The 14,407-nt window shown below is 41.2% G+C and overlaps 1 protein-coding gene across 10 annotated transcripts in view; it reads left to right on the forward strand.

The window, feature by feature from the left end:
* Positions 1-6,430: 6,430 nt before the first annotated feature.
* The window catches only part of MARCHF1 (membrane associated ring-CH-type finger 1), a 758,727-nt gene continuing 750,750 nt past the window's right edge, over positions 6,431-14,407 (forward strand). For 2 of the 10 annotated variants that reach the window (XM_084758393.1, XM_084758392.1), the window contains exon 1: positions 6,431-6,608. The gene's annotated coding sequence lies outside the window, so the exon portion shown is untranslated. The other 8 variants (XM_084758395.1, XM_084758394.1, XM_084758388.1 and 5 more) reach the window with 7 other exon arrangements.

The following is a 14,407-nucleotide window of genomic DNA, read 5'->3' on the forward strand; positions in this document are numbered from 1 at the left end:
GGAAAATATTGGATCGTTCTTTCTTTCCTCTTTCGTTCTTTCTCTTTCTCTCATTCTTCCTTTCTTTCTTAACTATGAAGTCACTGGCTGCATTTCTGAAGAAAACCATGCACAATCATGGAAACAGCATAACAGAGCATCAATAGATGAGGCTGAGTTAACAGTCATTCTAAAACTTCAGAGTTGAGCTTAATATATTCATCCTTTAAACAAGATCAGGATGTAAGGTAGGAGTATAAAATATGATTCATGATATACATCTTTTTTAAAATTTTTTCTCCTTTATTAATTTATTCTTGTTACATCTCAATGGTTATCCCGTCCCTTTTATCCTCACATTCTTCCCTCCCTCCCATTTTCCCCTTATTCCCCTCCCCTATGACTATTAAAGCTCAACCTCCTTTTTTTTTTTTAGATTTTAGAAACTCTAATTCTTTTTTTCTCCTTTATTAATTTATTCTTGTTACATCTCAATGGTTATCCCATCCCTTGTATCCTCCTATTCTTCCCTCCCTCCCATTTTCCTCTTATTCCCCTCCCCTATGACTGTTCCTGAGGGGGATTACCTCCCCCTGTATATGTACATAGGGTATCAAGTCTCTTCTTGGTAACCTGCTTACTCATCAGGGAAATGCAAATCAAAACAACTCTGAGATTCCATCTTACACCCATCAGAATGGCTAAGATCAAAAATTCAAGCGACACCACATGCTGGCGAGGATGTGGGGAGAGAGGAACACTCCTTCATTGCTGGTGGGAATGCAAACTAGTACAGCCACTTTGGAAATCTATCTGGTGCTATCTCAGAAAAATGGGAATAGGGCTTCCTCAAGACCCAGCTATTCCACTCCTTGGAATATACCCAGAAGATGCTCCAGCACACATCATGATATACATCTTTAAATTAATTATGGTACTTCTGAATTTTTAAGTCTAACAGCTGAAGATTTTATTTGGGTAGGTTGTAGCCAGCCATTTGGAAGAAAATATCTTAAAACACTAATAAAGTAGGCTATTTCTTCTCCCTTTGGCTTTTTGAATCTGACTCTCACTATGTAACTGAGTTTGGATCTTGCCATTTAATGCAAATGGGCCATGACGGTCCCCTGCCTCTGTGTACAACAGCTGGGTCCACAGGCATGCACCATCATATTTGCTCTCAAACAACTGTTATATTCTCAAACAGTTATTAAACTCTCAAAGAGCACTTAAAATTATAAGATAATTGAAAAAACATGGATCAGAAACAAAAACAGTTATTCCTTAGGCAAGAATATTGATAGGCCAGTTCTGATTAGGAAAGAGCTTGTGCACATGTTTACAGCATAGGTGCATTTGTGTGTACATGTCTGTGCAAGAACATTTGTGTATGTGAATCTGCTTCCAGTATGTGCATCTGCACATGTAGATGTCAAAGAACCACCTCAGGTGTTGGTTCTCACCTTTCACCTTCTCTGAGACAGGATCTCCTTGCTGTTTTCTCACTGCACACACTGGGATACCTGGGCATCTGGGACTCAGCTCTTTCCATCTTTCATCTCCTTGTGAAGAAACTAGGCTTATAGGCACTTTCACTGCATTTCTAGCTTTTAATGAGACTAGATTTTTTTGAGGTATAGAGTAAACTAAACTTTTAAAAGATGAAAGGTCTTGTCAAAACCCAGTATTTTTAATTCTCAATACAGAATCTTTCCATTGGACCAAATAATTTATTATGTGAGGATTCATTTTGCTATCTGTAAAGTAAGACATACAGGCTATGGATGAGTCTGGCAGTATACTCCCGTAACTCTAGGATGATGAGTCAGTTCTAGGCTACACTGGACTACACGGTGAGAGTCTGCTTCAAAAAGAAATACCCCTGTGCCCATCAATGTGTTTTCTATTCCCTGGGGCTTCGTGTGTGTTAAGCAAACACTTCACCACTGAGTTATATCCTCTGGGCTTTTTGGCTTTACTTTCACACAGCATTTTGTTAAGCGTTGGAGCTTAAGTTTGAACTCGATGTTGAACTTGGCTATTTTCCTCTTTTATGTCCTGCACAGTTGGGCTTACAGGCCTGTACCAACGGTCCCGTCCAAAAATCTTTGACTCAAGGAAGCACAAAGAATAGCTTAGCAGCTTAAGCGCATTCTTTGGACTACTCCTACATCTCTCTTTAACAAGGTACTGGCCTCTATATGATTTTGTAGAGGGGAATCCACTATTTATCATCTTAAGTCAATGAGTAATTTCTGTTCATATGCTTAAAATTAGATGCATTATGAGAAGGGACAAGTGTAGTAGATAAATGATTATACAATTAATCTGTCAATCAAAATAGCAAAGTACCTACATTACATCCCTTAGGAACCAAACCTATGTTTCATGAGTCCCAGATAATAAAGCCCCAAATAATTAAGGCTTTTATATATATATATATATATATATATATATATATATATATATATATATATATATATATATGGCATGTATTACTGTTTTGCTTTGAATAATACTCCTTTGCTACTTGTGCAAATTCATGTATTTATTTCAGTTGCTTGAATAAGAGACCAAGAACCTGAAAACACCCAGACCGGACATTAGCCACCAATACCAGTGACAGTTTTTCTTTAATTTTTTTTTTTAAGGGCAGTGATTTCTTTTGGGTATTTTTAGTTTTACTTTATGTGTATTGATTTTTGGCCTGCTCATACATCTGTACACCCTGTGGACACAGTGTCAGCAGAAGCAGAAGAAAGCGTTGGATCTCCTGGGGTCTGAATTCTAGATGGTTGTGGGTTCACATGCTGGGGCTGGGAATCAGACATTGGTCCTCTGGAAGAGCATCCAGTGCTGCTCTTAGCTGCAGAGATGCTTCTCCAGTCCCTAGGGCAACACTTTTTATTTTATTTTCTTATTTTAAAATAGACCTAGGAAGGATTTGATTTTTTGGGGGGGGGCTGTGTAGTATTTAATGTCTGCAGATCTAGTTTTGTATCCATGCTTATGCACTCATTCCAATAATACTTAAAAACAGCAAGATAGAGACAATGAAGACAGATGGAGATATCGAAGATGCAATCCAGGAGGCAGGGTTTGCAAACTTGACCTTCTAAAATGTACTTACACTAACGCTTTGCTTCTAATTACCTTCACAAAACAGCCGGAATGCTTTCTCATCCTAGAGACTGTCATTGCTTATCTCCCCAAATTCTTACTGCTCGGTGTTTTCACTAATATAATTCACATTTGCTCTGATGTTTTAAAATGATCTTCACTATTTTGGTATTAAAAATAATCATTGCTTCTAGAAATTGCTCTTGCATTTTGTATGTTCTTTTGTACTTAGGAGAAACTAATGAATTAATATCTTAAAGATGAAAACATGAAAAGATATGGCTGACAGTATCCTAGTACCAGGCTTCAGATCCTTTTCCTAAAAGTTGTTGGTCCAAAGGATCCAAGAAATACCCCCAAATTCTGTAGGCATTGCTGTTGTTCTGGGTTGCCCTCCGGAACTTAATCGTAAACCCCCATTGCTAAAGAAACCTTACACTTTGGTCACAAGACTTGAGGAAATCAAGTTGACACCAACATGAAATATAATTTTTCACTGGGCAACTTTCATAGTACCAGAAGATGCTATGTGGCCTGCTGAGTGAGGGGAGTCAACAATAATCTTATCCAGCTGTGCACTCTGTGAACTTAATAATGATCTGTCTGGCAAAACATAAGCATGGGTATAACATCGGCACAAATATTATTAAGGGTAACTAGCTACATTTTGATTGGATTTAGGACCAGCTCCTTGGGCATAAACTCATGACTAGTACTAGGAATGTACCTACTACATTCCTACTACTATTTTGCTAAGCAGACACAATATTAATCTGTTTTCTAAATATACATCTCTGTGGCTCATAGATGAGTGAAACTCTCAACTCTCATTAGAGAAACGTGTTTATTCAGTGGACAGTGGTTATACAGAGACCCTCCATCAAACTGACCGAAGCACAGAGAACAAGTGTCTGTGAAAAATTCAGTCATAAATGGGACATTTATATTACACGCCCTCCACTCAGCTCTCAGAATATATCATGGATTAGGGGTGGAAAGATGATAAGAGCCAGTTGTCAGCAAAGATCAAGACAAGTGTATCTAATGGATATGCCAGGATTATTGCACTTATGAACTGGTAGCAGCGGTGGTTGCCTGCACAAAACACGGACAAGACCTAGACTGTCAACATTCTGGCATGATTAGGAGATGTGAGCATAAGTCTCTATCTCTAGCAGAGGAGTTATTGATGATTGGTGGCTGCTAGGAAACAGAGAGTCAAGTTTCTTTAGGGATGTGGTCCCTGGTATGTTGACCATGCTCTGTTGGCAAGTTCTTTACCCATGAGAAGCACAAATTAGACTCAGTTGGATATTCCCATGAAGCTAGGAAGGGAAGTTGCATGGGACCTAGAAAGAGTTGGAAAAGGTAAGAAGAGTCACTGTGATTGAAATATATTCGGTACACATATGAAATTCCTGAAAATAATATTATATTAAAAAGGTAGTGATATTACCAAAGATATGCAATGTATATATCTACAATACATATGAATAATGTTAAAGATACTTACTGTACCTAAAATATTCTTATTTGCAAATGACTAAGTGAAAGTTAACACTTTTAGACTTACTATGCTATTTCCAAACTATATGCATCACAGCGTTTTGGATATTTTATTTTAAATGAGGTCTGTTTTTGCTTCTTTAAAGATTGATTTGCCTGCATGTGTGTAGGTGTACATATGCATACCTAGTACCTGTGGCGGTCAGAAGAGGTCAATGGGTACCCTAGAGCTGCAGTTACAGGTGGTTGTGAGTGATAGGAACTCAACCAAGTCCTCTGCAAGAGCAGTAAGTGTTGACAACTGCTGATCTATTGCCCCAACATCAGTCTGCCTTTTTCACAGGTAATTTATTACCTTTTTCTGGGAGAAGCCCCTACTGAATTTAAAATTTTCATAATGCATAAAGAAATATCTCTAATATGGTGATTAGGCTTCAGTGTTGTTGCTACCATTACAGCTATGTAGAGTCCTCTTTCTCTCTCTCTCTCTCTCTCTCTCTCTCTCTCTCTCTCTCTCTCTCTCTCTCCTTTTTTTAACCAAAGATACCAAGTTTCTAACTGTACCCACATTTGTAATAAATGTTACCCCTAGCTGGGAGAGGTGAACCATGCCTTTATTCCCAGAATATGGGAGGCAGAAGCAGGTGGATCTCTGTGAGTTCCAGGTCAGCCTGGTCTACAAAGTGAGTCCAGGACAGGCAAGGCTGCACACATAGAAACCTTGTCCCAAAAAACCAAAAATAAATAAATAAATAAATAAAATGAATATAAGTTACCCCAACAGGTATAGCTCTACAGACCAGCATCTAGATGCTGTCTCCAGGCACTGGATGTACATGTCTGCTGCCAATATGGACTGTTGCTGTAGTTCGACTTCTTCTGGGGATGAGAAGTGGCGGATCATCCTGGAAGTCAAGGGGCTCCCTGAAGCAAAGATTCATGTAGGCTTGGATCTCAGATTGTAGGTGGAGGATGTGTGTTAATACTGGTGAAACTTTGGAAGTATTAAGGTTATTTGGTCGGCTTCAATGCCTCTAATAGAACGGGTACGACAAAGAGCATTAACCAACAGGGGCTGACATCAGATCTTTTATTAAGCATTCTGTGACCTGTTCCCCTACTTGAGGGCAACCCTTGGTGAAGCCAGGGAGGCAGCACAAGGCTATCTGTTACTATTTGGTGACTGTAAGAGACGAGAGCATTATCAAGTAGCTAGCAACTCTGCTGGTGTCTTCCAGTTTCAGAGCAGCAATATCAGAGCATCTACCTGCATTACCTCTTAACTTTGGAGATGGGTCACCAAGGCAGGCATCGACAAGACACCTTGAACTTTCTGTTGAGACCAGGGCTCCAGGAGGCTTTTTTCAGTCTCTTGCCTGCAGCACTGGGGAGGGGGGTCATCACAGAAATGCGGCTCCCAAGATGCCAAGAGAAGGACACCCCTAACAAAAAAACGACAGCAAAACTTTCTCCTTACCCCTGTGTTCTGCCACCAATTTAGATATCGAGTTAAAAGTCATGAGAACAGAAAACACTCGGTCTTTTCTAGGTCTTTCTAGGCTCTGTCTCCAGTGTGACAGCCCCAATACCCCCCACCTTTTCCGAAATCCCTGCTCTATCCTGTCCTGGACTCCAGCTAACAGGTCCACATTAGGTTTGGGAACTCCTAAAGCCCCTGCTGCATCTTCTGCCTGCTCTGCTTTTCCCCCTTGCGAGCGCTGGATTATTCCAGTTTTTGAGCATGGCAGATTTCCACTGGATGACATCATGGGAGCCCAGTGAGTGCCGCTGGTGGAGGGGGACAGAGAAGGGGAGGAGACTCAGAGGAGGAAAGAGGGCTGGGAAGCCAAGCCAGAGCTGGGCTGCCTGCCACCGGGCTGCCTGCACGTTTGTGAGTTTAGGAGTGCACCGCCAGTCACTGACAAAGGATGGGAGGATGCCGCTGCCCTGGGATGCTGGCTGCGCGCAGCCTGGCGGCTGCCTGAGCTACTTCACCCTTCCTGGTGAGTGATTGCAAAGACCATCTGATCAGCCTCCGGGAGAGCCCACACTCTCTTTGGATTGTCATCCTGGGAGGCTTGTCGCTGCTCCAGAGCGCAAGACTTGGCAAAACACTAGGTTGGAGCGCAGGCAGCAGGTGCCTTTGCCCAGGTGGGTTCCGCACGGGAAGTCCTGTTCCTTTGCTTATATGGGTACCCAAGCCGCTGGAAGCAGGCTCCTCGGCTAGCCATCCCCAGCGGGGTGTTCTGCCTGGATAGTTCCCTTGGTAGACCTTTGGTGGATTACAAGTAAGCACTGTTTACACCCTCAGCCGCACCCTCTGAAAGCAATTCCTGTCAGTGACTTCTCTGCTAGGGTGGGCTTGAGAGAGAGTGAGTGAGGGAGCGCGTATGGGTTACCCAGGGAAGGGCGCACACTAGGAGAGACTGACTGCAGCCTTTGTCTTGGGTTTAACGCGGATTCGCTCAAACCTGAACCGGACACTGTGCAACTGTTGGGTTTAGTACTGGTTCCCTCGCCTACCCTGGCTGGGTGAAAGATGCTACTGTGTTCCTGTAGCAGAAGTGGAGAGCTGGGACTTTGGACACGGGAAGGGTCCTGCGCTTGCAGGGTGAGTGTCGCAGTTATCCAGGTGTGGAGCTGGCTTCTGGACCTCAAGTAAGTGAGAGTGAAGGCAGAGAGATGCCCAAGTTTTATACCAAGTAGATCAAGGGAAACAGCAAACTTACCAAGAATGAATCTGGATTTGGGGGGGGTCCTCTCTTTCTTTTGATGGGCTTCTTCTCCGGTATTGTTTGTGGCGAGTGGATGGAAGCAGAGCCATGCCCAGTATGCAGTTAGAGAGCTCCAGGTTTTTGTGGTAACTTCTTTTGTTACTATGGGAAAAGGTTTGCTTGATAAATTGGCTAAACATCACTATCTTTACTGTGATGCAGCTTGCGGACTTAAAGCAGTTCAGAAACTGCTCAAGTGCCTTAGTTGCGAGTAACACCCTGTGCATCAACATACCAATACCCAAGCCTGCTGGCTTCTTGCCCACATGCTTTATCTATGAATTCCTGCTGTTTGGGAAGACTCCAATTTTCATATCACAAGGAAATGGTGAGAACCCTAGAAGCAATGTGTTTATGTCAGCCTCCCACCAACCACCTTGTGATAAAGATGGAAACCAATCTTGATACTTTGGGTTCACATACAAAAGAACAAGTTTCCAAGCCTTGCACTTGGACAAATTTTTAAAAACTTAATAGCCAATTCACACTCCTGGATTAGTTGGAGGAGGGACCACTGATCATTAAGAAGCTTCTAGGTATACAAGTTCAGTGTGGTCGTCTCTAAGATAATATCAGAATGCAAGAATAGCCAGTTATAATTCAAAGATCATTTGATTTTGTCTGTAAAATGCTTTCCTTTAGATTATCGTTATTTTTTTTTTTCTGTAAAGATAGCTGGGTCTTAATGAAGGTCTTTCTTCTAAGACAAGGGATCAAAATGCATTTTCTTTATTGATGATTTTTCCTTTCTGATAGTTTATGTTCCTTTCACGGCAAAGATGATGGGAAATGGTTGGAATAATGAATGTGCTGGGAGTGAAGAAAGCTTGGAGCTCCTAGCACTCATATTGATATGTGAAAACTAGGAGTCACAAAACTAGGGAAGCTGGCTCATAGCCTTATTTTGTTTTGAGGCAAGCTAATTCTGGGTTTTACATGGTCACTTCATCTGAGAAGTGCACAAAGTGTTTGATTACGTGGATCTATGTGTAGACATACATAATTTCTACCAGAGAGCTTGCTTTTATCCAGGACTGCTGAGATTGAAAAAAAAAACAGTTTTTCTGGGAATAAAAAGAAATGTTTCTTGCATTATTTGCATCTTAACATCTTGTCACAAAAGGCTCTGCTTTTTCAATTAAAAAAAATTAAAACTTTATTTGGTGTCTTTGTTGTAGGGCATACTTGATTCTATGAGAAGGTTTCTGAATACCTGTTGCTTATGTTGCCTGCTTGTCTCTGATAGTATGACAGCAGATTAGCAGATTCTCCTTAAAACTAGCTTAGCAAACATAGGATCTGCTGGTATTGTTCTGTAAGGGGCTACTTATAAACATATGCATTGACCTAAAGTGTAGGCATGGATGCACATGCACACACACACACACACACACACACACACACACACACACACACACACACACCAGAGTTCTGAAAAGACAAGGCAGCAATGACAAGCAGAACATTTGGTGACATTTCACTCATATTCACAAATGATTCATCCATTTCAAGGTTAATGAAAACATAAAATAAAAATTGTATTTCACATCTAAAATGATTTAACTTTAAAAATGTTTTATACCCCACAACCTAAAAAGTGGTTTATAATTTTACTATGAGTGTACTGAATGCATGAGGAGTGTCTTCATGAAATGTTAGTGTCCTATAACACAATATTGTTTTTTTTTTAAAAAACACAGATGATAAAATGGTGTCCCTGAACTAGAGATTATTTCGCCAAAGTTCTTTAATGTACTTCACAAACACTTTAGCTACTTCACTATACAAGGACTCTAAGCTAGTAAATGGGAAGAGGAAGATGTTAAACTAAGTCATAGCATCTTGGCAAGAGCAGACTGTAGTGATTTTCAGACAGGACGTTGTCGTGACGGGGAAGAGCACTGTATCACTTACGTGTCTCTCGCTTTGTCTTGAGTGAGCAAAGGTTCATTGTGGCTCACAGTAGGGAGGAGTACAGTTCTTGGTGAGGGAAAGGGCACCGTGGTCGGGGGACTCACAACTGGGGCCGTACTCACGGAGATGGCCACATTCAGCTGATGGAGTGGAGAACGCTCATGCAGGTTGGGCTGTCTTCTCTCCCTTTTATTCAGTCTGGGCCCCCGAGCTGACAGATAGTGCTACCTGTGTTCAAAGTGGGTCTCTGGATATTGCAAACATTTTTGTCAGAATACTGGAAAGTTTCCAAGAAGAATAGGACTGAGTTCATGTTAGTTAAAGGGCCCCTTGCCTTCACTTTTCTAGCTTGTTGACTTTAGCAGATCCTCCAGCATCTCCAGGATTTGAAATTTCCTTTGCTTTCCTTCAAGGCGATGTTATGTTTAAGCCCGATGTTATGTTTGTGGCCTCTCCATGAATATGTCATGGCTTTTCTAGCTGAAGAGTGCTTATGGATCACATAACATTATGCTTGTTTTTGTGGGTGTTATTTGATGTGGATATTGGGTAGCCAAATATGCAATGGTTTGAGTGTGCAGATCAGAAGACACCTTGAAGGATCTGTTTTTTTTTTTTTCCCTAATATCACATGGGTCCTGGGGATTGAATTCAGACTGTCAGGCATATCAGTAAGTGTGTTTATCCAATGAACCACCTCACTAGCCAAATTATGAATTTTAATGAAGAATAAAGAAATTTTTATTGAAGTTTTTACACATAGAATTAAGAATACTGCATTAGTTAGGATTCTGTTTTTTTTTTTTAAGAGCTGGTAGAATATATATATTTAAAGACATTGATTTCATTAGTTTATCTGAGGTCTGGGTAGTTCAGTAATGGCTTATTCTTGGAGGTGCCAATATTCTAGAAATTGTTCGATCTATGTTATTGGATGGATGTTTTAACAGTCTCAGTCTGGGTCTGAAAGCAGAAGAAGTTGGATCTCATGCCTACTTATGAAAGCAGAAGGCACAGAGTGAATGGACTTGCCACTGAGGGTGTAAGGTTTCTTCCTCTCCTTCTTCCGTATTCTTTTATCCAACTGCCACGAGACAGGATCACCCACTTTTAGGGTGGGTTTTCACACTTCAAGTAATCTGATAAAATATCCCCATGGAAATGCCCAACAGCCTGTGTTAGGTTGACAATCAAGAGTAGCCCTCATAGATATTTTGAGACAATTCCTTTGGAAGAACCTTTAATAATTTAACATATGTTAGTAACGATTTAGTATACATTGGACACAGTGTGTACCTCAATCTGCTTCTGTCTATTACTCGTTAATCACCTATTTTATTATGACCAAATGATAAACTCAATAGGAAATAAGCACTCCAGTTATGACATTAACATGTCATCAAGGATAACTTTTTTCTATGAAGTTATTTTTTTTAACACAAAATTCAGATGATCATCTCTGCCTTGCCTTGGTCACTGGGGGAAGACAGGACTCATGTGTGGCAGTGATTTGAAAAAGACAGGAAGAGCAGTCTGACACATATGCACAATGAACTCAGTAACTTCTACATTTCTAATTCATTTCATTTAAAGAAGTAACTTTGTAAATGTGAACTTACTTTTTGATATCTGAGTTAGTCATATAGCATTTTAAATTAGTAACATATTTTTAACTTTGCATTTATGTAATTTTCTCTGTCTAATTATGAGGTTGTTATTACTAGCCTTTTTAATGAAAATTAGCTGATTAATGTTTCAAAATATTTTTATATAGATATAATTCTAAAGACTAAGATGGGTAAAATTTTTGTTCAGTGACATTTCTTTATCAACAAATTCACTTGTCATTTTTTCAGTCTTTTTGCAAACTTACCAAGTCTTATTGTTGCTTGAAAGTGGCATATCTCTGTATCTGATTCCTCCCGCATTAGGGAGATGTTTCCAGATATAGTTTCCTTTGTACCTATTCTCCTTGAAGTTAGAGCTTCTTATATATATGCAAGTTCATACCTTCATACATATAAAGAGAAATTCATTGAGCTCTTGATAAGTATTTTTTCAGACAGCTCTACATTTTCTCATTTTTTTTCTATAAGTTCATGTGTGGAAGATTGAGTCATCATACCCAGCATGCTACTTATACTTGCTTGACTATTTCATATTCTTTATTTTCTTCTCAACTACTTGAATATTTCTTTTGACCTTTTGTTGAATATACTAGTCATCTTCTACATGTGTCCACTAGACTGAAAAGATTGCCTCTATCATATTTTTAGCTTTTGATGGCACATTAAATTGCACATTTAATTCTTTTCTGATATTTTCAATTTATCTATTTCCTGTATCTTTCCATTCATCACCATAATCATATTTTTCAGAATTATAACTTTTGTCTACTAATGTCACTGATTGTGTTGTGTATCTCTTTTTATTCTTTATTTTGTCCATATATAAAAATTGTAGAGATTTCATTTGGTTTATCCATTTCCAAAGAAGTGTTGATATTTCCATTGCAGGGTATATAGGGTGTAAAGGTGTCCAGTTGTAATCTAATCAGTTACAACTGAATGTTCTTTACATCCTTAGACTCTGTTCACCTTTCCAGGAACCTCTCAAAGCATAAGGGTCTACAGCTGCCTTCAGGGGATTCCTAGGTTTCAAATACACACCACTGTGAGCCTCTGGCTTTCACAGACGCTCTTTTCAGTGTTTTATCCTCTAAATATGCCTGTAATTTCATATTACAGAAAGGAGAAATCAGCTATTTTCCTGGTTAGCTTTTTTTTTTAGCTTGATACAAGTTAGAGTCATGTGGGAAGAACCTCACTTGAGAAACCTGCCTGTAAGCAAGTCTGTAGGGCATTTTCTTGATGAGTGATTGGTGTGCAGGGTCCCAGTCCACTGTGGGTGGTTCCAGCAGTTAGTAGGGGTCCGGAAGTTAATAGCAATGTTGAGAATGCTGTTAAAAGAAAGCCAATAAACTGCACTCCTTTGTGGTTTCTGCTCAGTTCCTGCCTCCAGGTTCCTGCCGTGGGTTCCTGTCCTGACTCTACTTCATTTCAGACTGTGATGTAGACATGTAAGCTGAAATATGTCTGTTCCTCAGCAGGTTGCCTTTGGTCATAGTGTTTTGTCATAACAGTGGAAGCTGGAGCTGAGGCAGATATGTGCCAGCTGGGTTTCCCATAACTTGTTTCTCTGAGAGAATTGTGGCTCCTCATATCTCAAATTGCCTCACTATTCCTCAAAGACTATAAACAATATCTGCTAGATTCTTTGTCTCCTAAGAGTAGTCTTCTGCTACCAAGAAGAGACTTGATACCCTATGACCATATACAGGGGGAGGAAGTCCCCCTCAATCACAGTCATAGGGGAGGGGAGTAAGGGGAAAATGGGAGGGAGGGAGGAATGGGAGGATACAAGGGCAGGGATAACAATTGAGATGCAATATGAATAAATTAATAAAATATATTTTTAAAAAGAGTAGTCTTCTGCTCCTATTTTCCTTCTGAAAGAAGCAGCATAAAATGCATCCTGTGTTATTGATACATTCTGCATCTGAGATCTTGGAGCCTCCATTCTTGGGATTTTCCAGATGCCCTGGGATTTAGATTTTGATTATTCCCCCAAAGGCACACATTGTTTTGGCCTCCAGCTTGGTGCTATTGAAAAGCTATGGAACTTTATGAGTCTGGCCCTAGTGTTAGGAGTTCGGGCACAGTGTGCCCCTGATGGGGATTATGATGCCATAGTGCCTGCCTCTTATGCCCTTACACCCTTTCGAAGTCTGATCTCTCTCTACTACATACAGCCTTCCTAATGTGCTGCCTCAACCCAGGCCCCCCAAAGCAATGGCGCCAACAGATCATTGACTGAAACCTCCAAAACTACGAGCAAAAAATTAAACTCACCATCTTTGTAAGGTATCTCACATATTTGCTGCCTTAATGAAAACTTAACAGTATGCATTTTAGTCAAGGATTTGTTTCTAATGGTTAGACTTGTTTAGTAGTGGCTTTCGTGCTATTTTTGACCTACTATGAGTTATTCTGCCACTTGAAGCACTAATTTATTTATTATTCGTTATAAAGACAGATACTAAAGATCCGAGCTCAGGAGTTATGAGAGTCGTTTGCTAGGGCTCCCTAGAGGCCTCCTCATGATCTAGGACGGTGGGTGTTAGAGCCTAGACCTAGCTCTCTGCTCAGCTGGGTTCACTGTCTGTATCCTAGCTGCGTCAGGCAGGAGAGGAGTGAGCTGATAGATTTCCAAGCCCAAAGCTGCTCAAGTGGCCTACAGTCCTTTACGACATGGCAGGGTTATGCCTATCTGCTCAGTGTTACAGATGGGTTAGGCCAGTAAACAGCTGGTGGGATGCAAGAGGTCTGAGCCCAAAAACTGTTCGGGTACCCCACAGATCTTCTTGAGATGGAAGCAAATGTGATTTGGGGCCCACGCCAGACTCAGCTCTGCCTATCTGCTCTATGTCCCAGATGGGCCAGGCTGGTAGGCAGCTGCGGGGTGGTGAGGCCGAGGGGGATCTGTTCCATAGGCCTTCTCGAGATGGCAGGGTGTAGGAACCAGGCCTGACTGGGCTACCTGCCTGTCTTGCTGTTTCATGTCCTGTTTCTAGCAGCTTCCACGTCTGTGTTTATCTTGGTTAGCTAGTCGTGTTTACTGCTCTGAGAACGCGCCCCTCCCTTCCTCCTCGAGACTTTTCCTCCTGTGTGCGATTACCTCTTGAGGGATTTCACCTGGGAGGAGGATTCCTGTTTGGCTGCCTATAAGAAGGCTCTTTGGCACTCTGGAGGAGAGAGAGAATAAACCACTGCCGCGGCCGGGGCTGCTGCGGCAGCTGCTCTCTTAGTACGAAGGACCCACTGAGTTATTGTGTGTTTGTGCACGCGTGTGTGTGCGCATGAGCTAAATCCGCAGTCCCTCGCCCTCGACTCGGTACCACGGAGGCACGGGCATCACAAGTGGAGGTTCCACCGAGAGGAAGCTGACGGATCGGATCGCCCAGGGAAGCTGGCTAGTGCCTCAGGGAGGTAAGAAATGGGCGTATTGAAAATGGGTGCCGCAGGTTCGTCCACGGTTTTGGTGGACTAGTGACT

Source organism: Acomys minous, assembly GCF_964271855.1.
Source record: "Acomys minous genome assembly, chromosome: 15".
Classification (NCBI taxonomy): Eukaryota; Metazoa; Chordata; class Mammalia; order Rodentia; family Muridae; genus Acomys; species Acomys minous.